The 24594-nt window shown below is 47.4% G+C and overlaps 1 non-coding gene across 1 annotated transcript; it reads left to right on the top strand.

The window, feature by feature from the left end:
* The first annotated feature begins 10655 nt into the window (after positions 1–10655).
* trnar-ucu (transfer RNA arginine (anticodon UCU)) lies at positions 10656–10728 on the top strand. The gene has a single exon. It is a non-coding gene; the product is annotated as a tRNA-Arg (tRNA).
* Positions 10729–24594: the final 13866 nt, after the last annotated feature.

The following is a 24594-nucleotide window of genomic DNA, read 5'->3' as shown; positions in this document are numbered from 1 at the left end:
ACCAGTGATGATATTGCTATCTCCATGTCGGGCTCCGCTTCCCTGGGGAAGTTGTACTGTTTTTGGGGTCGGGCCATGGGGTCCCCGTCCACGCTAACCTCAAACCCGGTGACCCTCCCGCAATCGTGCTTGTGAGTGGCAAACGTCGCTATGTGGTCGCACACGAATGCCTGTAAATCTTGTGGGACACCCGTGACCATGAGCTCGAGGTCGTAGCCCTCTTTTGGCTTCACGGTGCACAGGGTCCCCCTTTCTCCTTCCCCTGGGATGACGACGACCTGGCCTGGCTCACCCTTACCCGCTCCCCAAAGACAATGATTTCTTAGGTCCACGAGAATCCCGTGTTCGACCAAGAAATCGGACCCTATGATCCCTTTCCCATTTCGCACCTTCCACTTCATTAGTATACACCTCCACTTGGTGCGGAGTGGTCCTACATGAATGGAGAGGGGAATGGAATGTGCGCCAGCCTGTTCCTTGCCTGTGAAACCCGACAGAATATATGGAACCCCGGTGGACAGAGGCGAGGCGGTGGGGTTATCTGTGTGGACCACGGTGCACGATGCCCCCGTATCCAACAAATAGGTCCCTTTTACCTCCTGCACTTCCATCTCCACGAGGGGTCGCCTCCATATATCATATCGCAGCGCACACAAGTAAACGGGCTGCGCCGGCTCTAGTCATTTGGGCACAGCGGTCGGGGTTTCGGGAGCGACAAGACCGGTGGTGACGGCTACTTTCCCCTGCGAAATCATTAGAGACCGCATTGTCTGCAAAATTGATTCAATCGCAGCGGGATCCACTACTGCACCAGCTCCTTGCGCTGGGGCCGGAGCTACGGCTTGGGTTTGGGCTGGTGCTGGGGCAGCGGTCTGGGCTTGGGCTTGGGCTGCGGGAAATCTCCCTTTATTATCCTTCCACGGATTTCTACAGTCCTTGCGCCAATGTCCATCCTTCCCACACCCGTAGCAATTGAGCTTGGCTTGGACAGGGCGATTCCCCTCCTGACGCCACTCCTGCTTGCTTGGGGCTGCGGGTTTTGCCTCGTGCACCTTTCCTTTCTGGGGAGGTGTTTCCTGACTTCTACAGTTCTTATACGCCACATTAAGCTGACGGAGTACTGTCTCTTCCGCGACACCGGGACCTTGGGGATCAAACCATGATCTGGCTAGGGCCCGTATCTCTGGCAAGCTGTTGGTAACCAAGCAATGGAGCCAATGAACCTGCTGTTCGTCGCTCATTAGAGCCCGTTCAGGCATACCCGGGCAGCTGCGTCGATATACTGGCCACAGCCTTTCTGCGAAAACCCGTGGGGGTTCTCCAGATAGTTGCACGGTCCCTTCTACGCGGTCGAACGGACTACCGTCGTCCACTCCCATTACCTCTAAAACTTCCTCCCTGAGATCCGTATACCCTTTCCGTCCCCTCTTGGCATCCTCTGAGAGGCACTGAAGGATCGTGGGATCCAGGGAGAAAAGCAACAGTTTGACCTGTTCCTGTTCATCGCAGTCGTTAATGGCTGCTGTTTCCTCTATCTCTCTGAAATGAATCGAGGGATCTCCCTTTACTGTGAGTCGTTTGAGGTGGCTCACCATGGACCTTAAGTTCGGGCCAGCGTAGGGCACCACGAGCTGGTTCTGGTGGGGTCCGACACTGCCATCGGCAGCGTTGGGACTGAACCTCTGGTGCCGAGCGGGACACATCGGTGCCGGTCCCGTCTTTGCGACCAGTGGTTCTTCCACACACTCCACCTCGGCTACCTCCTCTTTCGCTACCCAAGTCTCACTATAGCTCGGCGGTGCTGAGGGCTCGGTGGCTGGTACCACAATTACCTCAGCTGGAATCGGCTGTTTTGATTCCTTCAAAAAGTCCATGTGACTGGCTTTCGGGCTGACGAGACACACCATGCCTCTTGCCTTAACCAGGGCCGCTCTTAGGTTCTCTATGGTCTTTTGGCAGGGGCCGTCGTCTGTGCTCTCAAACCTGTGCTCGAGGGCCAGCTTGTAAGCTGCCTTAACCTCCACTACTCTCTCCTCCTGCGCTCTTAGCTGTTGTGCGAGGCGGGCGTTTTTCTCCCGTATCCTCATTTCATTAATCTTTGCTTCAGTAACCTGGCACTCCAGGTACTCTATCCTAGCCTGATGTTGACTAGCTACCACTTGGCGTTCCTGATTCAGCGCGTGAAGCGCTGTGATGAGTTTTTTCCCACCCATGGCCTTTTCCTCTATCTCTGCTGCCTGGGTCATGATCTTGGCTGCCTGTGCTGCAACGACCCGGTCCAAGATCTGGACCTGCTTCTTGTAACACATCAGCCACACTGCCTTTTCCACTGACTTCTTATGCTCTTTGCTCTCTGTCCACCTGATGGCTGCGTCCACTGGACGCCCATCCAGCAAGAGATCGTAAATCCACTGTTTAGTGAGATTTACCTTGCCAAAGACATAATCCGCTATCCTCTCATCCATTGCATTTCGACCATTCAAACTTGGATCTACTACATTGCAATCCTGCCGCCAGAGTCCTGCCGCGGTCGCCATTTTCTGTAAGGGGTTTTCCTTCCTCGAGAGGTTTCCCAAAGGTTTCTCTCTCCAGAGGCCTCTCTCTCTTGCACAGTAAAACTTTGAGTGGTTCGACCCACTCACCCCTTAGGTTCTATACCCTGGACTTAGGCGCAGGAACTACAATGTAGAGAAAACTCGTGTAGACCAAGTTTGATGAATCAAAATGAAATTTTATGGCAAATGGAAAAATATATCAAATCAAATGCAACACAGATAAGAGTACAATACATGGGAGGTAAAAACAAACACAAACAAATCATAACGACATCATACTAACTAAAACAACTACAGGCATCTTATACTCTACAAAGATCATCATGAAATAAGGAAACACACGGAACATCGAGGGACAACAACTCATGTTAATTGTACCCTTAAATCCACCCCCTTATTAAACCTATCTAGATCTGATTGTGAAGGGCCAGAAACATGCTCACCAATCTCACTAGGAAGTGCAAGGTTTTAAAAACGAGTCTGTGTTTGGTCCTTTCAGGCGTCTCGTCTCCACGTGGATCGTGGAGCCCCTGCGAGCTGCGCCACACCTCTCTCCTGAGGTGGGGGTCGGGGGCGACTGGACACCGGCGGGCCTGGATGTCGGCGGGGTTGAGGATCATCGGCTCGACCCTGGTCAGAGGAGCCTTGGGCTGGCTCCCATCGCTTCTTCAGGTTCCTTTCCTCTCTTCTACCGGGCCGTGGTGGCTGGAAGGTTTCTTCGCTTGGGACCTTTATATATTTGTTTCTTCTCCCAAGCTGGGTTTACGGCCTCTCGTTCCGGCAATGGCCCGGGGATGGTCGATGATCTCCCGATGTGCTTCCCCGGGGCGGAACGCCTGCGATTGACTGCTCCTTCTTCTGGGTGTCCGGATTCAAGCTGTGTGTTTCCAGCTCTCCAACCCGGCGTGTCTGTGTTCAAGCTGCAGGCTTGCTATTGTCTGCCTTCCAACTCGCTCTGGCCTGCCTGTCCCGACTGCTTCCGAGTGCTTCTTGTGTCGAGTCATGTCCCACTGCCGTATCAACTGCCGAAAAGTCTCTCCAGATATACCTTTCTTCCCGAGGCCTCACTTCCCACCCAAAATCAGGTTAGTCTTTGTTTTAACTTTGGCGGGCTTTTAGCACAGCGGGGCAGTTATTATATTTAAAATCATTTTAAGTGTCTGGTAATAGGCCCATCTCTGGTTGGAAATGGCTTTCATTGTTTATAATATCCTGCTGATCTCGTTACCGAGCCCTTGGTGTTGCCCTCATGAATATATATTGTCCTCTTTCGCCTGGGTCAACATTTAGATGGCCCCTGTCTCCAAGCCGATCTTGAGTGGATCTGCATCTAATCCATATGCATGCCTGTGGGTCTGGTTTCGTTCTCTCCGAAACGGCTTCCAGAACTTACTAAGGGTTCAACCCACATAGCTGTCTGAGGTTGCACAGGAACCATTTTAAAGTGTCCCAATAAGCTGATCACATGGTGTGGTGGCCATTTTGTATGCCCCTTTTTTCTGGGCTTCTTTTAAAACAGTCTTTAAAATCACGGCCTCTTCTGCCATTTAACCATTATTAATATGAAATCCAATTTTGCGAATCCTACAGGCTGTAAACTGGACAAAGTTACCCTCAAACTGCAGCAACTGAATAGAAGATCAGAGTCACAGCAGCTGAGTCTTACAGTGTATTCCAGTGGAGCCCAGTGGAGTAGTGTAGTATTGATGGCAGAGAGGCCAGGAATTGGGAATTAAATTTGAGCAAAGTTCCAGGGCTCACTGATGAAAACAAAGAGCGGGCAGGGTCGGGGAATGGACAGTGGGCACGGTATCTCCCTAAACATCTCCGCCTCGCTGCCTCTCTCTCCTCCTTTAAATGTTCCTTAAAACCTACCCCTTTGACCAAGGTTTAGGACACCTGGCCTAATATCTCCTGATGTGGCTCGGTGTCAAATTCTGTTTGATAATCGCTCCTGTGAAGCACCTTGGGACATTTTACTATGTTAAAGGCAGCACGGTGGCATAGTGGTTAGCACTGTTGCCTCACAGCGCCAGGGACCCGGGTTCGAATCTGGCCTCGGGTGACTGTCTGTGTGGAGTTTGCACATTCTCCCCGTGTTTGTGTGGGTTTTCTCCGGGTGCTCCGGTTTCCTCCCACAGTCCAAAGATGTGCAGGTTAGGTTGATTGGCTATGATAAATTGACCCTTAGTGTTAGGGGGGATTAAATACGTGGGGTTACGGGGATAGGGTGGGATATGTGTTGGTGTAGGGGTTACGGGATTGGGAGGGATATGTGTCGGTGCAGGCTCGATGGGCCGAAATGGCCTCTATCTGTACTGTGTGATTTCTGTGATATAAATACAAGTTGTTGTTGTAGGTGACTCTGGTATGTTGCGAGCAGTGACAGATATGATGGGTGAAAATTATTCCCATCTCTGCTGAACTTTCAAAAACTCAAACTGTGAGGCAGATGTCACATTTCGGAGCGGTCAATTGCCCTCAGGCGGGTTACATTGTGTATTCAGCCCCAGTGGCCTCATGGATAAGGCACTGACCTCCTAAGCCAGGGATTGTGGGTTCTGAGTCCCATCTGGGGTGATGTGTTTTTAATGATTGACACAACGGCAGTTCAGGTGGGGCAAGTGGTGGAAGGTGCTGCCAGGCGGGGAGGCTGCATTAAGGAGGATTGTATTATCACCTGTAGCCAAGATTCCATCAAGACCGTAAGGTCAATGCAATCATCCACAATAAGGAGGGAGAGAGAAGACAGGCCAGTTAGCCTGACATCAGTCATCGGGAAAACTTTGGAATCCATTATTAAGGGAGTGGTAACAATGCACTTAGAAAATCATATGATTAGGTTTTTGTGAAAGGGAAATTGTGTTTAACAAATTTATTGGAGTATTTTGAGGATGTAACTAGCAGGGTAGGTAAATGGGAACCAGTGGATGTCGTATATTTGGATTTCCAAAAGGCATTCAATAAGGTGCCATGTAAAAGGTTTTATTTTTATTTGTTCCTGGGATGTCGGCGTCACTGGCAAGGCCAGCATTTATTGCCCATCCCTAATTGCCCTTGAAAAGGTGGTGGTGAGCCGTCTTCTTGAACCGCTGCAGTCCGTGTGGTGAATGTGCTCCCACAGTGCTGTTAGGGAGGGAGTTCCAGGATTTTGACCCAGCGGTGATGAAGGAACGACGATATATTTCCAAGTTAGGATGGTGTATAACTTGGAGGGGAACTTGCAGGTGATGGTGCTCCCATGCGTCTGCTGCCCTTCTCCTTCTAGGTGGTAGAGATCGCGATTTTGGGAGGTGCTGCCGAAGAAGCCTTGGCGAGTTGCTGCAGTGCATCTTGTAGATGGTACACACTGCAGCCACGGTACGCCGGTGGTGGAGGGAGTGCATATTTAAGATGGTGGATGGGGTGCCGATCAAGCGGGCTGCTTTGTCCTGGGTGGTGTCGAGCTTCTTGAGTGTTGTTGGAGCTGTACTCATCCAGGCAAGTGCCGAGTATTCCATCGCACTCCTTGACTTGTGCCTTGTAGATGGTGGAAAGGCTTTGGGGAGTCAGGAGGTGAGACACTCGCCGTAGAATTCGGCGATGGTAAGGCAATTGCATATCAAGGGGTGGTTGTTAGACTCTCGTAAGTTGGAGATAGTCGAGAATCAGGGGGCACCGATTTAAGGTGATTGGCAAAAGAACCAAAGGCGACATAAGAAAAAACTTTTTTACGCAGTGAATGGTTAAGATCTGGAATGCGCTGCCTGAAAGGGTGGTGGAGGCAGACTCAATCTTATCTTTCAAAAGGGAGTTGGATAAGTATCTGAAGGACAAAAAATTGCAGGGCTACAGGGAAAGGGCAGGGGAGTGGGACCAGCTGAGAGCCGGCACGGGCTCGACGGGGCGAATGGCCTTCTTTCGTGCTGTAACCATTCTATGATTCTATGATAGTCACTGCCTGGTACTTGTGTGGTGCCAATGTTACTTGCCGCTTATCAGCCCAAGCCTGACTGTCATCCAGGTCTTGCTGTATGCGGGCATGGACTGCCTCATTATCTGAGGAGTTGTGAATGGAACTGAATACTGTGCAATCATCAGCGAACATCCCCACTTATGACCTTATGATGGAGGGAAGGTCATTGATGAAGCAGCTGCAGATGGTTGGACCTAGGACACTGCCCTGAGGAACTCCTGCAGCGATGTCCTGGGGCTGAGGTGATTGACCTCCAACAACCACAACGCTACGCAAGATAAGGTATCCTGGGGTTGGGGGTAATACATTAGCATGGATAGAGGAGTGGCTAACAGACAGAAAACAGCGGGTAGGGATAAACGGGTCATTTTCCGTTTGGCAGGCTGTAACTAGTGGGGTGCTTGGGCCTCAGCTATTTACAATCTATATTAATGACTTAGATGAAGGGTCTGAGGACAATGTATCCAGATTTGCTGACGATACAAAGCTGGGTGGAAAAGTAAGGTGTGAGGAGGACACAAAGAGCCTGCAAAGTGATCTAGACAGATTAAGTGAGTGGGCAATAAGGAGGGAGATAGAGAATAATGTGAGGAAAGGTGAGGTTATTCACTTTGTTAGGAAGAATAGAAAAGCAGAATATTTTTTAAATGGTGATAAACTATTAAATGTTGGTGTTCAGAGAGATTTAGGTGTCCTCGTACAGGAAACACAGAGAGTTAGCATGCAGGTGCAGCAAGCAATTAGGAAGGCAAATGGCATGTTGGCCTTTATTGCAAGGGTGTTGGAGCACAAGAGTAAGGAAGTCTTACTACAATTGTACAGGGCTTTGGTGAGACCACACCTGGAGTACTGTGCACAGTTTTGGTCTCCTTATCTGAGAAAGGACATACTTGCCTTAGAGGCGGTGCAACGAAGGTTCACTAGATTGATTCCTGGGATGAGAGGACTGTCCTATGATGAGAGATTGTGTAGAATGGGCCTAAACTCTCTGGTGTTTAGAAGAATGAGAGGTGATCTCATTGAAACATATAAGATTCTGAGGGGGATTGACAGGGTAGATGCTGAGAGGTTGTTTCCCCTGGCTGGAGAGTCGAGAACCAGGGGTCACAGTCTCAGGATAAGGGGTCGTGCATTTAAGACTGAGATGAGGAGGAATTTCTTCACTCAGACGGTTGTGAATCTTTGGAATTCTCCACCCCAAAGGGCTGTGGATGCTGAGTCGTGGAGTATATTCAAGGCTGAGATCGATAGATATTTGGACTCTAGGGGGAACAAGGGGTATGGGGTCGGGCGGGAAAGTGGAGTTGAGGTCGAAGATCAGCCATTATCTTATTGAATGGCGGAGCAGGCTCGAAGGGCTGTATGGTCGACTCCTGCTCCTACTTCTTATGTTCTTCTGATGATGGACATTGAAGTACACCTGATGGCATGAGGGTTCATGGGGTCCGGAGTCAGCGTTGAGGACTCCCAGGGCCACTCCCTCCTGTCTGTGTACCACTGGGCCGCCACCTCTGCTGGGTCTGTCCTGCTTGTGGGACGGGACATACCCAGGGATGGTGATGGAGGAGTCTGGGAACTTGGCTGATAGGTAAGATCCTGTGTGGTTGCATTCTAGCCCAAGCTACAAGTTTAAAGTTACCTGGGCCCACTGACCATCCGCCTCTTTGTTTACATCAGTCAGCCCTGGAAATTTCCACAGAAATACCTCCAGCATACCTCTTGGTTACTCGGCCGTCCCAAATCCCTGCTCCCACTTCCTCGAAATGTTGATCCACTTGTCCACAAGGCCCTTACCACCCTTGAGCTTATTGCGGATGATTGCATTGACATCACGGCCTTGACGGAAACTTGGCTCACAAGTTACAATTAATGCAGCCTCCCCGCCTGGCTGTGCTTTCCATCACTTGCCCCGTCTAATCCGCCATAATAAATCATTGAAAACACATCACCCCAGATGAGACTCAAATGCACAATTCCTGGCTTAGGAGGCCAGTGCCTTATCCATTAGACCACTGGGGCAGAATACAAACAGCACCCCACCTGAGGACAATTGACCGCTCTGAAATTCCTCACATTTCCCAAATCCTGGAAAGTTAAGCATAGAGGGAAGCTATTTTTGCCCATCATATCTGCCGCTGCTCACGTGCCGTGCCAGAGCCATCTACAGCAACAACTTGCATTTATATAGCGTCTGTAAAGTAGTAAAACGTCCCAAGGGGCTCACAGGAGTGATTATCAAACAGAATTTGACACCGAGCCACATAAGGAGATACTAGGACAGGTGACGAAAAGCTTATCATAGAATGGTTACAGCACAGAAGGAGGCCATTCGGCCCGTCGAGCCCGTGCCGGCTCTCTGCAATACCACTTCAGCTAGTCCCACTGTCTCTGCCCCTTCCCCGTAGCCCTGCAAATGTTTTTCCTGCAGGTTCTTATCCAATTCCCCTTTGAAAGCCGTGATTGAATCTGCCTCCACCAGCCTTCCAGGCAGTGCATTCCAGATCCTAACCACTCGCTGAGTGAACAAGTTATTCCACATGTCGCCTTTGGTTGTTCCGCCAATCATCTTAAATCTGTGTCCTCTAGTTCTCGACCCTTCCACCAATGGTAACAGTTTCTCTCTATCTACTCTGTCCAGACCCCTCATGATTTTGAATACCTCTATCAAATCTACTCTCAATCCTCTCTGCTCTATGGAAAACAACCCCTGCTTCTCCAGTCTATCGACATAACTAAAGTCCCTCATCCCTGGAATCATTCCCGTAAATCTTTTCTGCACTCTCTCTAAGGCCTTCACATCCTTCCTAAAGTGCGGTGCTCATAATTGGACACAATACTGCAGTTGGGGTCGAACCAGTGTTTTATACAGGTTGAGCATAATTTCCACGATTTTCTACTCCATACCTCGGTGGCAGGACATATTGAGAGAGTGGTTAACAAAGCATATGGGATCTTGGGCTTCATAAATAGAGGTTTTAGGTTTTGAGTACAAAAGTAGAGAAGTTATGCTGAACCTTTATAAAGCGCTGGTTGGACCACAACTGGAGTATTGCGTCCAGTTCTGGTCACCACAATTTAGGAAGGATGTGAAGGCCCTTGAGAGGGTGCAGAGGAAATTTACCAGAATGGTTCCGTGGATGGGGGATCTTAGCTATAAGGACAGGTTGGAGAAGCTGGATTTGTTTTCATTAGAGCAAAGGAGTTTGAGGGGTGATTTGATAGAGGTGTGCAAGATAATGATGGGTTTGGATAGGCTAGACGGGGAAAGGCTGTTCCCACTAGTTGATGGCACAAGGACCAGGGGACACAGATTTAAGGAATTGGGCAAGAGATACAGGGGGGTTGTGAGAAAAAAACTTTTTTACACAGTGAATGGTGATGACCTGGAACTCGCTGCCGACGGAAGTGGCGGAAGTGGAGACACTCAATGTTTTCAAGGGGAGACTGGATAGGCACTTGAGGGAAATAAACTTGCAGGGCTATGGGAATAAAGCGGGGGAATGGGACTGACTGGATTGCTCTACAGAGAGATGGCACGGACTGGATGGGCTGAATGGCCTTCCTCTGTGCCGTTATGACTCGATGACTCTACAACTCTATTCATGAAGCCCAGGATCCCGTAAGCTTTTTTAACTGCTTTCTCAACCTGCCCTGCCACCTTCAATGAGTTGTGTACATACACCCCTAGTTCTGTCTGTTCATGCACCCACTTTAGAATTGTACCCTTTAGTTTATATTTCCTCTCTTCATTCCTTCTCCCAAAATGTATCAGTTTTCTGCGTTAAATTTCATTTGTCACGTGGCCGCCCATTCCACCAGCCTGTCTGTGTCCTCTTGAAGTCTATCACTATCCTCCTCACTGTTCACTGCACTTCCAAGTTTTGTGTCATTTGCAAAGTTTGAATTTGTGTCCTGTACAAACTTTACTCTGGCTGTACAGTTTGGGTTTGATTGATTACCTACCGTAGTATTCGGGCCACATGGGGAGAATGGGGTGAATCGATTCATTAGCCACCCAACAATGTGCATTTTAAATCCTAATCAAAGATTTTCTGTGTGCTCTGAGAATAATTTGCCCTGTAAATAATGATTTGGCGGTCACAAACTGACCCTTAAGTGTCATGATTTTCATTGCTTTATGTGTAACCCCAGTGGCCTAATGGATAAGGCACTGGCCTTCTAAGTCAGGGATTGTGGGTTCGAGTCCCATCTGGGGTGATGTTTTTTTAAAGATTGGCACGATGATATAGCCGTCAAGGCCCAGAATTTCAATGCAGCCATCCAGAATAAACTCGTAGATGGTCAGGGCAGTGTTCGCAAGTTGATAGACATTCTGAAGGGATTTGGGAGGGCAGAGTAACTGAGAGGTTCGCTGGAAGTATTTCTGTGGAAATGTGGAGAAGTGTTGTGTGGCAGAAAGCACTGGTGAAGTTGGAGGCCACCATAAGATCCAGAAATGGACGTCGGCCCAGGAGAGTGAATTTCTGACCAGGAACCCAGACAGCAGCAAAATAAACCAGTGGGACAGTCACAGACTCAGCAGGTGACAGCAGCGATGGGGGATGGGCTGTTAACTAGACAAAGTTACCTTCAAACTTAAGCAAGTGAATAGAAGATCTGAGTAGTCCAGTGGAGCAGTGTAGTATTGATGGCAGAGAAGGCCAGGAATTGGGAATCAAATTTGAGCAAAATTCCAGGGCTCACTGATGAAAGCAAAGACCAGGACGGGTCGGGGAATGGACACTGGGCACGGTATCTCCCTAAACATCTCCACCTCGCTACCTCTCTCTCCTCCTTTAAATGTTCCTCCAATCCTACCTCTTTGACCAAGGTTTAGGGCACCTGACCTAATCTCTCCTTATGTGGCTCGGTGTCAAATTTTGTTTGATAATGGCTCCTGTGAAGCACCTTGGGATATTTTACTAGGTTAAAGGTGCTATATGTTATGTTCATTAATAACTAGTCATTTTTATTAAGAACAGCTAGCTTTTGCTAGACACTTTATTGAGCACATGTGGACTAGGCACAGTATCTGTAGAGGCCTCCATCTTGACTGCTGCCTTGTGGGTAGCCTAGTGCATCATAGGTAGCCCACTCTTATATACATACAGCACCACCTAGTGTACCATTCCAGAATGACAGGTCACTGATCATTACATCCCCTTTCTTTGAGGTTAAACAAAATCAGTATCAATCAATATCAATCAATAACAACATAAACATCTTCAACAGTCAATGCATTTTCAATGTAGTTTTCTTTGTACTCAAAAATTAAGTCTATCAGGCTTTTTTACTTTACGTGTGGATCTTCTCAGCACAGGTAAGTCTGATGTGTTTTCATGAGAGCCTGTATGTGTATTTGTGTTTGATTGTTCTGGTGGTGAGTGACAAGATTCAGTTGTGGCATTGTCACCGATTTGCTCTTCGATAGTCTCTTGTGTTTTTAGGAGGGAACGGCGGTTCCTCCTGAGAATCTGTCCTTCCTCAGTTCTAACAGTGTATGACCTTGGTCCTACTTCCTCAAGAACTGTAGCTTTCCTGTTCCATGCATCTGGATCCTCAATCCTGACAACATCATCCCTTGTCAATGGTTTCAGAGTTTTGAATGACTTTTCATAGTGTGATTTCTGTTTCAGCTTTAACAGTTGAAGTCTCTGTCTCAGTTCCTTACTCTGCTTTTCTTTTGCACAGCAGGGTAGCGTGGTACGCAACTTGCGACCCATTAGGAGTTCAGCAGGTGAAGAAGCAGAGTCTAAAGATGAGGCTCGGTAGCTCAGCAGGGCGAGATAAGGATCAGACTTGCTTTCTGTCGCTTTCTTCAGCAGCTGCTTGAGAACTTGAACACCTTTTTCTGCCTTACCATTCGACTGAGCATACAAAGGACTGGATGTGATGTGTTGAAAGTCATAATGTGCTGCAAACTGTTGCCACTCCTTACAGTTGAAGCACGGACCATTGTCGCTAACGGCAATCCTGGGAATTCCATGTCTGGCGAAGATGGATTTCACATGCATTATGACACTGCTTGCTATGGTGCTTGAGAGCAGCGCCATCTCAGGATAGTTAGAATAGTAGTCAATCACTATTAGATAGTCTTTACCATTTAAATGAAAAAGGTCCATACCAACCTTTTGCCATGGTGCTGTTGGTATGTCAGCTACTATCATTGGTTCCTTTGCTTGTTTGTTTTGGTGTTTCTGACATGTCTCACATTTGCCTATCATGTTCTCAATGTCCTTATTTATGCCAGGCCAATAAACAGTGTCTCTTGCTCTCCTTTTGCATTTTTCAATTCCGAGGTGTCCCTCATGAATCCTTTTGAGCATGCCTTGACGTAGAGCCTGTGGAATGACTATTCTGTTCTGTTTTAGTAATAGTCCACTTGCGACACTCAATTCTGACCTTATGTGAAAATATTTTGGACAGGAACCTTTTGGCCAACCATGATGAATGTTCTCTATTACTGTTTGCAATACTGTATCTTTTACTGTTTCTTCTGCTATTTGCTTTGATTTTGTGTCTGACGCGGGCAGCGCAGCAGTGACCATACTCACATGAACATCCACGTCTTCTTCAGTACAGCTCACATGACTCATTGTGGGTGCTCGGGATAGTGCATCTGCTAACACTATGTATTTGCCTGGTGTGTAGATCAGTTCAAAGTCATATCTTTGCAGCTTCATCATGAGTCGTTGAATCCTTGGAGACATCTCATTCAGGTTCTTTTTTATGATGGCAACCAGTGGGCTGTGGTCTGTCTCAACTGTGAAGGTGGGAAGTCCATATATGTAGCCATGAAACTTTTCTAGTCCAACTACCAAGCCTAGACATTCCTTTTCAATCTGGGCGTATCGACACTCAGTATCAGTCATAGACCTGGAGGCATAGGCAACAGGCTTCCAATCTTCACCCTCTGCTTGTAGCAAGACCGCACCTAGGCCATCTTTTGATGCATCCGTTGACACTTTGATTCTTTTTGTTGGGTCAAAGAAGGTGAGTACAGGTGTGGTTGTCAGCACTGTTTTGAGGTTTATCCACACTTGTTCATGTCTTTCTGTCCATGCGAACTCATTTGTTTTACGTAGCAGGTCTCGCAGACAGGCTGTCTTGGCTGACAAGTTAGGAATGAACTTTCCAATGAAGTTTATCATCCCCATGATGCGTAGCACTCCTTTTTCGTCAGTGGGTCGGGGCATTTTGAGTATGGCGTTTACATTTTCCGTATCTGGCTCTATTCCTTTACCAGATAGATTATCTCCTAGGAAAGTGACTTCCTGGACGCCAAACTGACACTTGGCTTTGTTGAGCTTCAGTCCATTCCGGCGTATGCTCTGTAGCACTTTAGTCAGTCTCTCATTGTGTTCTTTCAGTGTGGAGCCCCAGATGATGATGTCATCAACATAGACCCGAACTCCTTCCAGACCTTCAATTATGTGTTCCATCGCTCTATGAAAGATTTTAGATGCAGATATTATCCCGAAAGGCATTCTGAGGAAACAATACCTGCCAAATGGTATGTTGAAGGTACAGTATTTGGTGCTCTCTTCATCCAGTTACAGTTGCCAAAATCCTTGTGATGCATCGAGCTTTGTAAAGTATCTGGCACCTGACATTTCACTGGTGATTTCTTCTTGCTTGGGAATCTGGTAGTGTTCACGTTTTATGTTTGCATTCAAGTCCTTTGGATCCATGCATACTCTCAGATCATTGTTCTTTTTCTTTACACATACCATGGAGTTAACCCAGTCTGTTGGCTCTTCGACTTTCCTGATGACTCCTAGTGTGGTCATTCTGTCCAGTTCATTCTTGAGCCGGTCACGCAGGGGTGCTGGAACTCTTCGTGGAGCATGTACCACTGGCTGAGCATCCTCCTTTAGCTGGATCTTGTAAGTGATTGGTAGAACTCCAAATCCTTTGAACACATCCTGGAAATTATTTACTACAGAATCCACTGAGTCATCTGGTCTGCTTATGGCACAGTTTATACGGTATACTCTCTTGACCAGTTCTAAGTCCTCACAAGCTTTGTCACCCAGTAATGAATCAAGTCCTTCAGCCACAACAGAAAACATGAGATGATGCACTTTGTCTTTGACTGTCACTTTAAGTCTGCATACACCTAAGCTATCTATTTTCTGTCCATTATAGCCCTTCAGTAGTACTGACTTTTTCCTGTACTTTGGGCTTTTCTTTCATGTTTTTAATGTCACTCATACTGATTAAATTTGCTTTTGCCCCAGTGTCCAGTTTCAATGTAACTAATGCTCCATTTATCTGCAGTGGAATCATCCATTTGTCCTCTTTTACTGCATTAATTTTATGTTCAGCATTGTCCATATCTGAGGGCTGCACATTTTCTGTATCATTTTTGACATTGTCACATGACACCATTCATGCAAAAAATGTCTCACTTAAATCAGTGTCCTCAATCACATTAACTCGTTGCCCTTTCTTTGCTTTTAGTTTTGAAAAGCATTGTTTGGCAAAGTGATTCTTTCCATTACACTTTGTGCACATTTTTCCAAACGCTGGGCATTTTCTTAACTGGTGTTTGTAACCATAGCGTTTACAATTAAAAATTTAATCCTCCGATTGCTTTTCATTTCTGTTCTGCCCACGTTTCTTCCCCTTGTAGGACACAGCACCGACAGCAGCATTATCACTCATTACAATCGCATCATTATTGATTTCACTGAAAGTCTTCGCGTGCTTTCGAGCTAGCTCGCTGGCTTGGCATATTTTCACAGCAATTTCCAATGTTAGTTCGGTTCCTCTCAACAGACGTTCCCTGACTTTTTTTATCATGAATACCAAACACAATCTGGTCACGAATCATGGATGCTTTGAGCTCAGAGAAATTACATGTCTGTGCTTTCAGATTCAGATCAGTTATAAAGCTATCAAAAGTCTCATTTTGCTGCTGTGTCTGAGAACAGGAGATGTACCTCTCATAGGTTTCATTCTTTTTGGGAGAACAATGTGTATCAAACTTCTTTAGCACATCATCTAATTTTCCTCTGTTCTCCTCTGGATTAACTACAAATGTATTAAATATCTCTATCGCCTGTGGACCTGCAACCGTGAGCAGCAACGCTATTTTCCTTGCGTCTGGCTTCGTACTGAATCCGATGGCAGCAATGTAGAGTTTGAATTGTTGTTTAAAAGTCTGCCAATTGTAGTCGATATTTCCTGTGAGTTTCAAATGCTCTGGTGGCTTCAAATTCTCCATGTCGCGTTGCACAATATTTAGCAGATCCTACCAATCCTGGTACCATGTTATGTTCATTAATAACTAGTCGTTTTATTAAGAACAGCTAGCTTTTGCTAGACACTTTATTGAGCACATGTGGACTAAGCACAGTATCTGTAGAGGACTCCATCTTGACTGCTGCCTTGTGGGTAGCCTAATGCATCGTGGGTAGCCCACTCTTATATACATACAGCATCACCTAGTGTACCATTCCAGAATGACAGGTTACAGATCATTACACTATATAAATGCAAGTTGTCGTTGTAGAGGGCTCTGGTATGGCGCAAGCAGTGACAGATATGATGGGTGATAATAGCTCCTATCTATGCTTAACTTTCGAAGACTCTGAAACTGTGAGGGAGATGTCACATTTCGGAGTGGTCAATTGTCCTCAGGCAGGTTACATTGTGTATTCAGCCCCAGTGGCCTAATGGATAAGGCACTGGCCTCTTAAGCCAGGGATTGTGGGTTCGATCCCTATCTGCGGTGATGTGTTTTCTAATGATTGATAAAACGGTGGTTTAGGTGGGGCGAGTGGTGGAAGGTGCTGCCAGGTGGGGAGGCTGCATTAAGGAGGATTGTATTATCACCTGTCAGCCAAGAATCCCTTACAGCCATAAGGTCAATGTAATCATCCACAATAAGGAGGGAGAGAGAAGACGGGCCAGTTAGCCTGACATCAGTCCTGGTTTTGGGAGATGCTGCCAAAGAAGCCTTGGCAAGTTATTGCTGTGCATCTTGTAGATGGCACACGGTGTGGTGGAGGGAGTGAATGTTCAAGATGGTGGATGGGGTGCCAATCAAGCGGGCTGCTTTGTCCTGGGTGGTGTCAATCTTCTTGAGTGTTGTTGGAGCTGTACTCATCCAAGCCAGTGCAGAGTATTCCATCACACTCCTGACTTGTCGATGGTGGAAAGGCTTTGGTGAGTCAGGAGGTGAGACACTCACCGCAGAATTCGGCGATGGTAATGCTGTTGAATATCAAGGGGTGGTGGTTCGACTCTCATAAGTTGGAGATATTCGAGAATCAGAGGGCACAGATTTAAGGTGATTGGCAAAAGAACCAAAGGCGACATAAGAACATAAGAAATAGGAGCAGGAGTAGGCCACACGGCTGCTCGGCCATTCAATAGGATCATGGCTGATCTGAATCTCGACTCACATCCACTTCCCTGCCCTCTCCCCGTAACCCCTAATTCCCTTATCTGCTAGGAAAATGTCTATCTCCATTTTAAATTTATTTTATGTTGCAGCTTCCACAGCTCTCTGGGGTAGCAAATTCCATAGATCTACTACCCTCTGAGTAAAGAAGTTTCTCCTCATCTCAGTTTTGAAAGGGCAGCCCCTTATTCTAAGATTATCCCCCCTAGTTCTAGTCTCACCCTTCAGTGGAAAAAACTTTTTTACGCAGCGAATGGTTAAGATCTGGAATGCGCTGCCTGAAAGGGTGGTGGAGGCAGACTCAATCTTAACTTTCAACAGGGAGTTGGATAAGTATCTCAAGGAAAGAAAATTGTAGGGCTACAGGGAAAGGGCAGCGGAGTGGGACTAGCTGGGAGCCGGCATGGGCCGAATGGCCTTCTTTTGTGCTGTAACCATTCTATGATGCTATGATAGTCACTGCCTGGTACTTGTGTGGTGCCAATGTTACTTGTCACTTATCAGCCCAAGCCTGACTGTCATCCAGGTCTTGCTGTATGCGGACATGGACTGCCTCATTATCTGAGGAGTTGTGAATGGAACTGAACACTGTGCAATCATCAGCGAACATCCCCACTTCTGACCTTATGATGGAGGGAAGGTCATTGATGAAGCAGCTGCAGATGGTTGGACCTAGGAAACTGCCCTGAGGAACTCCTGCAGCAATGTCCTCGGGCTGAGGTGATTGACCTCCAACATCCACAATCCAGAGTAGCTGAGAGGTACGCTGGATGTATTTCCGTGGAAAAGTTGGAGAATTGTTGTGGGGCAGAAAGCGGTGGTGAAGTTGCAGGCCACCATAAGATGCGGAAACGGTGGAGAAATGGACGTTGGCCCAGGAGAGTGAATTTCTGGCCAGGACCCAGACAGCAGCAAAATAAACCAGTGGGACAGTCACAGACTCAGCAGGTAACAGCAGCGATGGGGGATGGGCTGTAAACTGGACAAAGTTACCTTCAAACTGCAGCAACTGAATAGAAGATCAGAGTCACAGCAGCTGAGTCTTACAGTGTATTCCAGTGGAGTCCAGTGGAGTAGTATAGTATTGATGGCAGAGAGGCCAGGAATTGGGAATTAAATTTGAGCAAAGTTCCAGGGCTCACTGATGAAAACAAAGAGCGGGCAGGGTCGGGGAATGGACAGTGGGCACGGTATCTCCCGAAACATCTCCGCCTCACTACCTCTCTCTCCTCCTTTAAATGTTCCTTAAAACCTACCTCTTTGACCAAGGTTTAGGGCACCTGTCCTAATATCTCCTTATGTGGCTCGGTGTCAAATTCTGTTTGATAATGGCTCCTGTGAAGCACCTTGGGACTTTTTACTATGTTAACGGCGTTATATAAATGCAAGTTGTTGTAGTAGGTGGCTCTGGTATGGCGTGAGCAGTGACAGATATGATGGGTGAAAATAGCTCCCATCTCTGCTGAACTTTCGAAGACTCTGAAACTGAGGCAGATGTCACATTTCGGAGCGGTCAATTGCCCTCAGGCGGGTTACATTGTGTATTCAGCCCCAGTGGCCTAATGGATAAGGCACTGGCCTCCTAAGCCAGGGATTGTGGGTTCGAGTCCCATCTAGGCTGATGTGTTTTTAATGATTGACACAATGGCGGTTCAGGCAGGGCAAGTGGTGGAAGGTGCTGCCAGGCGGGGAGGCTGCATTAAGGAGGATTGTATTATCACCTGTAGCCAAGATTTTGTCAAGGCCGTAAGGTCAATGCAATCATCCACAATAAGGAGGGAGAGAGAAGACAGGCCAGTTAGCCTGACATCAGTCATCGGGAAAATGTTGGAATCCATTATTAAGGGAGTGGTAACAATGCACTTAGAAAATCATATGATTTGGTTTTTGTGAAAGGGAAATTGTGTTTAACACATTTATTGGAGTATTTTGAGGATGTAACTAGCGGGGTAGATAAATGGGAACCAGTGGATGTCGTATATTTGAATTTCCAAAAGGCATTCAATCAGGTGCCATGTGAAAGGTTTTATTTTTATTTGTTCCTGGGACGTGGGCATCGTTGGCAAGGCCAGCATTTATTGCCCATCCCTAATTGCCCTTGAGAAGGTGGTGGTGAGCCGCTGCCCTGAGGAACTCCTGTAGCGATGTCCTGGGGCTGAGGTGATTGACCTCCAACAACCACAACGCTACGCAAGATAAGGTATCCTGGGGTTGGGGTAATATATTAGCATGGATAGAGGAGTGGCTAACAGATAGAAAACAGCGGGTAGGGATAAACGTGTCATTTTCCGGTTGGCAGGCTGTAACTAGTGGGGTGCTTGGGCCTCAGCTGTTTACAATCTATATTAATGACTTAGATGAAGGGACCGAGGACAATGTATCCAGATTTGCTGACGATACAAAGCTAGGTGGAAAAGTAAGCTGTGAGGAGGACACAAAGAGCCTGCAAAGGGATCTAGACAGATTAAGTGAGTGGGCAATAAGGTGGGAGATAGAGAATAATGTGAAGAAATGCGAGGTTATTCACTTTGTTAGGAAGAATAGAAAAACAGAATATTTTTTAAGTGGTGAGAAACTATTAAATGTTGGTGTTCAGAGAGATTTAGGTGTCCTCGTTGTAAGCGGTTTTTGATCCTTGCCCAATTGCTAGATGGACGGTTCGAATCGCCCCCGCCTTACGAAAGTTCTATACCCGGGAATTATTATTCAGAGTGTAAATGGAATAAGTCACGGACAGGAATGCTTCGGTGAAAAATCAAACATATTTATTTGGTCTAACATACATTGGATAAAACATGCACTACTAAATGAAATCACTATCTCTGTGGAGAATAGAATCCAGATTACAAACAACATACATACAGTACACAACTGGGGCCTATAACAAGCAATAATTCCCTTGTTGCTATGGTGGACTCTAACTCCACCCCTACCAACGAATTACCCAGTCGCATAAACCCCTTCGCCTGGCTGAACTAAATGAAGCTCCCATCCTTGGAATAGCCCAAAAGCTTCACTTCTGAGGAAAACCCTGAGCCCCTTTCACCTCACCCAGCTTGCCTGGGATATCTGGTTACCGGCTTGGGTCACTCGAGACTTTGCTTACCACCACACACAGTTGGTCTCGATCGCTTCGCTCAGTGGCTTCTTCCTCTGGTACTTCTTGTTAGGTCGATCTTGGTGGAGCGAGGAAGCGAGAGAGAGAGAGAAAGAATGGTGGAAAAGGATCTATCTTTATAGGAGTCTTGCTACCCCTATCTTTCCCGCCAATCTTTAAAATCCTTTTGTTTCTAAGCACTCCGGTGCTTAATCAGTGATGGGTCATCATCGGACCCATGAGTATTCTGTGATTGGATTAATGGCCCTAAATCTGGGACATATCTTTCGGTCTTTGTGTTGGGAAAAACAGGCTCCTCTTCAGCTGGCTGAGGCCAGAGGGTTCATTGTTCTGCTTCTCTTCTGAGGTGGAGGTGAGAAGTGCTTTTGCATATTAGAGTGGCTTTCGAATAAGTTCAAGTTCAATGGCCCCCTTCCTTTTTCCAGGACTGTCGGGCGAACCCATACATTTTGGATGACTGACAGTCCTTTTGTCACAGCCAACTGCCATGCGTTCTCTGGAGTTTTAACAAACCAGTCCTCCACGCACCTGCACAGGGCGATCCCACCACAGGGAAAACACCCTCAGCCCATAAAGTCCACAAAAATATTCTCGACTGAGTCCATTCTTCAAACAGAGACTTTGCGATCTCGTCATCGTACAGGAAACACAGACAGTTAGCATGCAGGTACAGCAAGCAATTAGGAAGGCAAATGGCATGTTGGCCTTTATTGCAAGGGTGTTGGAGCTCAAGAGTAAGGAAGTCTTACTACAATTGTACAGGGCTTTGGTGAGACCACACCTGGAGTGCTGTGCACAGTTCTGGTCTCCTTATCAGAGAAAGGACATACATGCCTTAGATGCAGTGCAACGAAGGTTCACTAGATTGATTCCTGGGGTGAGAGGACTGTCCTATGGTGAGAGATTGTGTAGAATGGGCCTATACTCCCTGGAGTTCAGAAGAATGAAACATAAGATTCAGAGTGGGATTGACAGGGTAGATGCTGAGAGGTTGTTTCCCCTGGCTGGAGTGTCTAGAACTAGGGGTCACAGTCTCAGGATAAGGGGTCGGCCATTTAAGACTGAGATGAGGAGGAATTTCTTCACTCAGACGGTTGTGAATCTTTGGAATTCTCCACCCCAAAGGGCTGTGGATGCTGAGTCGTGGAGTATATTCAAGGCTGCGATAGATAGATATTTGGACTCTAAGGGGAACAAGGGAATATGGGGTCGGGCGGGAAAGTGGAGTTGAGGTCAAAGATCAGTCATGATCTTATTGAATGGCGGAGCAGGCTCGAAGGGCTGTATGGCCAACTCCTGCTCCTACTTCTTATGTTCTTATTGTGAAGGACATTGAAGTCCACCTGATGGCATGAGAGTTCATGGGGACAGGAGTCAGCGTTGAGGACTCCCAGGGCCACTCCCTCCCGTCTGTGTACCACTGGGCCGCCACCTCTGGTGGGTCTGTCCTGCTTGGGGGACGGGACATACCCAGGGATGGTGATGGAGGAGTCTGGGACCTTGGCTGATAGGTATGATCCTGTGTGGTTGCATTCTAGCCCAGGCTACAAGTTTAAAGTTACCTGGGCCCACTGACCATCCACCTCTTTGTTTACATCAGTCAGCCCTGGAAATTTCCACAGAAATACCTCCAGCAAACCTCTTGATCACTCAGCCCTCCCAAATCCCTACTCCCACTTCCTCGAATTGTCAATACACTTGTCCACAAGGCCCTTACCACCCTTGAGCTTATTGCGGATGGTTGCATTGACATCACAGCCTTGACGGAAACTTGGCTCACAAGTTACGATTAATGCAGCCTCCCCGCCTGGCTGTACTTTCCACCACTTGCCCTGTCTAATCTGCCATAGTATCAATCATAAAAAACACATCACCCCAGATGAGGCTCAAACACACAATCCCAGGCTTAGGAGGTCAGTGCCTTATCCATTAGGCCACTGGGGCTGAATACTAACAGCACCCCACCTGAGGACAATTGACCGCTATGAAATTCCTCACATTTCCCAAATCTTGGACAGTTAAGCACTGAGGGAAGCTACTTTCACCCATCATATCCGCCGCTGCTCACGTGCCGTGCCAGAGCCATCTACAGCAACAACTTGCATTTATATAGCGCCTGTAATGTAGTAAAACATCCCAAGGGGCTCACAGGAGCGATTATCAAACAGAATTTGACACCAAGCCACATAAGGAGATACTAGGACAGGTGACCAAAAGCTTGTCATAGAATGGTTACAGCACAGAAGGAGGCCATTCGGCCCTTCGAGCCCGTGCCGGCTCTCTGCAATACCACTTCAGCTAGTCCCACTGTCCCTGCCCCTTCCCCGTAGCCCTGCAAATGTTTTTCCTGCAGGTACTTATCCAATTCCCCTTTGAAAGCCGTGATTGAATCTGTCTCCACCAGCCTTCCAGGCAGTGCATTCCAGATCCTAACCACTCGCTGAGTGAAAAAGTTATTCCACACGTCGCCTTTGGTTGTTCCGCCAATCACCTTAAATCTGTGTCCTCTGGTTCTCGACCCTTCCACCAATGGGAACAGTTTCTCTCTATCTACTCTGTTCAGACCCCTCATGATTTTGAACACCTCTATCAAATCTACTCTCAATCCTCTCTGCTCCAAGGAGAGCAACCCCAGCTTCTCCAGTCTATCGACATAACTAAAGTCCGCCATCCCTGGAATCTTTCTCGTAAACCTTTTCTGCTCCCTCTCGAAGGCCTTCACATCCTTCCTAAAGTGCGGTGCTCAGAATTGGACACAATACTGCAGTTGAGGTCGAACCAGTATTTTATACAGGTTGAGCATAATTTCCACGCTTTTCTACTCTATACCTCGGTGGCAGGACATATTGAGAGAGTGGTTAACAAAGCATATGGGATCTTGGGCTTCATAAATGGAGGTATTGAGTAGAAAAATTAGAGAAGTTATATTGAACCTTTATAAAGCGCTGGTTTTTCATCCTGGATATATTGCATCCAGTCCTCGTTGTAATGTATGTACCTATAAGGGGAGAACTACTTTTTACAGCTCCTGTATACTGTAGTACCGGCAGTGACCACACCTGTATATAAACCCTGAGTAGTGTTCTGTATCGTTAGTTCTAGAGTAACCCTCATTCAGTAAACACCTGTTGAATCGTTCCTGCAGTCTGTTGTCTGATTATTGAAGGACACAACATTCAGATACACGGGCCTAACATTGGCGACGAGCAGATTCAAACCTACCTGCAACTCTGCATCACCTCCCAGGGATTCGCTCCTGGAGAACAGTAGAAGAAGGTCGCGTCCAGAAGCACGGGCGTCGACCACGGGAAACCCCCCAGTCATCCAGCGGAGATTTGAGCATCGCAGGGAAGGCTGTCGAGAGCCAGGCTTGGCTTTCCAGTCACGGTGGTTGATGGGCCTTCAATAACCACAAAACTAGAAGTTATAGACTTAAACAAGTTGGCTTTTAATCACTAAAATCAGAGCTAACATCTCAACACGCCGACTGGTGCACAGGAATGAGTCATACAGATCCTAGGATCTTTATGTAAGAGAAGTCAGGGGCGGAGCCAAGAGCCAAGACCTGGAGCCTCCCAGGTTAGTCGGGAAAGAGGAAGTGAAACTATACACAGTGGGGGAGGGTAATGTACATGAGTGCAAAATGAATACAGGATCAAGACAAACAGATTTCATTACATTCACCCCTTCTATAGATTTAGTCCATCGGGGTGATGTTTCTTAAAAGTTGGTATAAGTGAGTCTGTCAGGAGGTTTCGCAGTTCTCAGTGATCGGCGCAAAGCCGGTCGGGGTGCCTCTAGGGGAGTGGATTCTGGTTCCTCCGCTGTCCGGGCCTCCGCAGTGTCTTCCAGGTTATCTGCAGTGTCCTCCAGGTTAAAGTTGGGTATTGATACCTCTGGGCGTCCTGTCTCTTTGTAGTGTAGGTCTTCATCGGGTAGTCTCCCATCGTTCTCTCCGCTCCCCGAGGGAGCGAGGTCTTTTATGGAAACAGTGTCCTCTCGCCCGTCAGAGTATTCGATATAGGCGTACTGAGGGTTTGCATGGAGGAGCTGTACCTTTTCCACAAGGGGGTCCGTTTTATGGCCTCTCACGTGCTTCCGCAATAGTACTGTCCCCGGAGACGTCAGCCACGTAGGTAGAGATATGCTCGAGGTGGATTTACGGGGGGAAACGAACATCTTTTCGTGAGGGGTAGCGTTAGTGGCAGTACATAACAGAGACCTTATGGAGTGGAGCACGTCTGGGAGGACTTCCTGCCAGCGGGAGGTCGGAAGGCCTTTTGACTTTAAGGCTAACGTGACAGCCTTCCAAACAGTAGCATTCTCCCTTTCCACTTGCCCATTACCCCGGGGGTTGTAGCTAGTGGTTCTGCTAGTGGCTATCCCCTTCTAGAGCAAGAACTGGCGCAGCTCGTCACTCATGAATGACGTCCCCCTATCGCTGTGTATGTAGTTCGGCATGCCAAACATGCAGAATAGATTACAGAGACACTTGATGACCGTGGCACTGGTCATGTCTGGGCAGGGAATGGCGAAGGGGAAGCGGGAATATTCA

The sequence above is a fragment of the Somniosus microcephalus genome, chromosome 28 (assembly GCF_052327205.1).
Source record: "Somniosus microcephalus isolate GS21.2 chromosome 28, FLI_Smic_1.0, whole genome shotgun sequence".
Classification (NCBI taxonomy): domain Eukaryota; kingdom Metazoa; phylum Chordata; class Chondrichthyes; order Squaliformes; family Somniosidae; genus Somniosus; species Somniosus microcephalus.
Note: the sequence above shows the minus strand (reverse complement) of the source record. Positions and strands in the feature narration are given on the sequence as shown.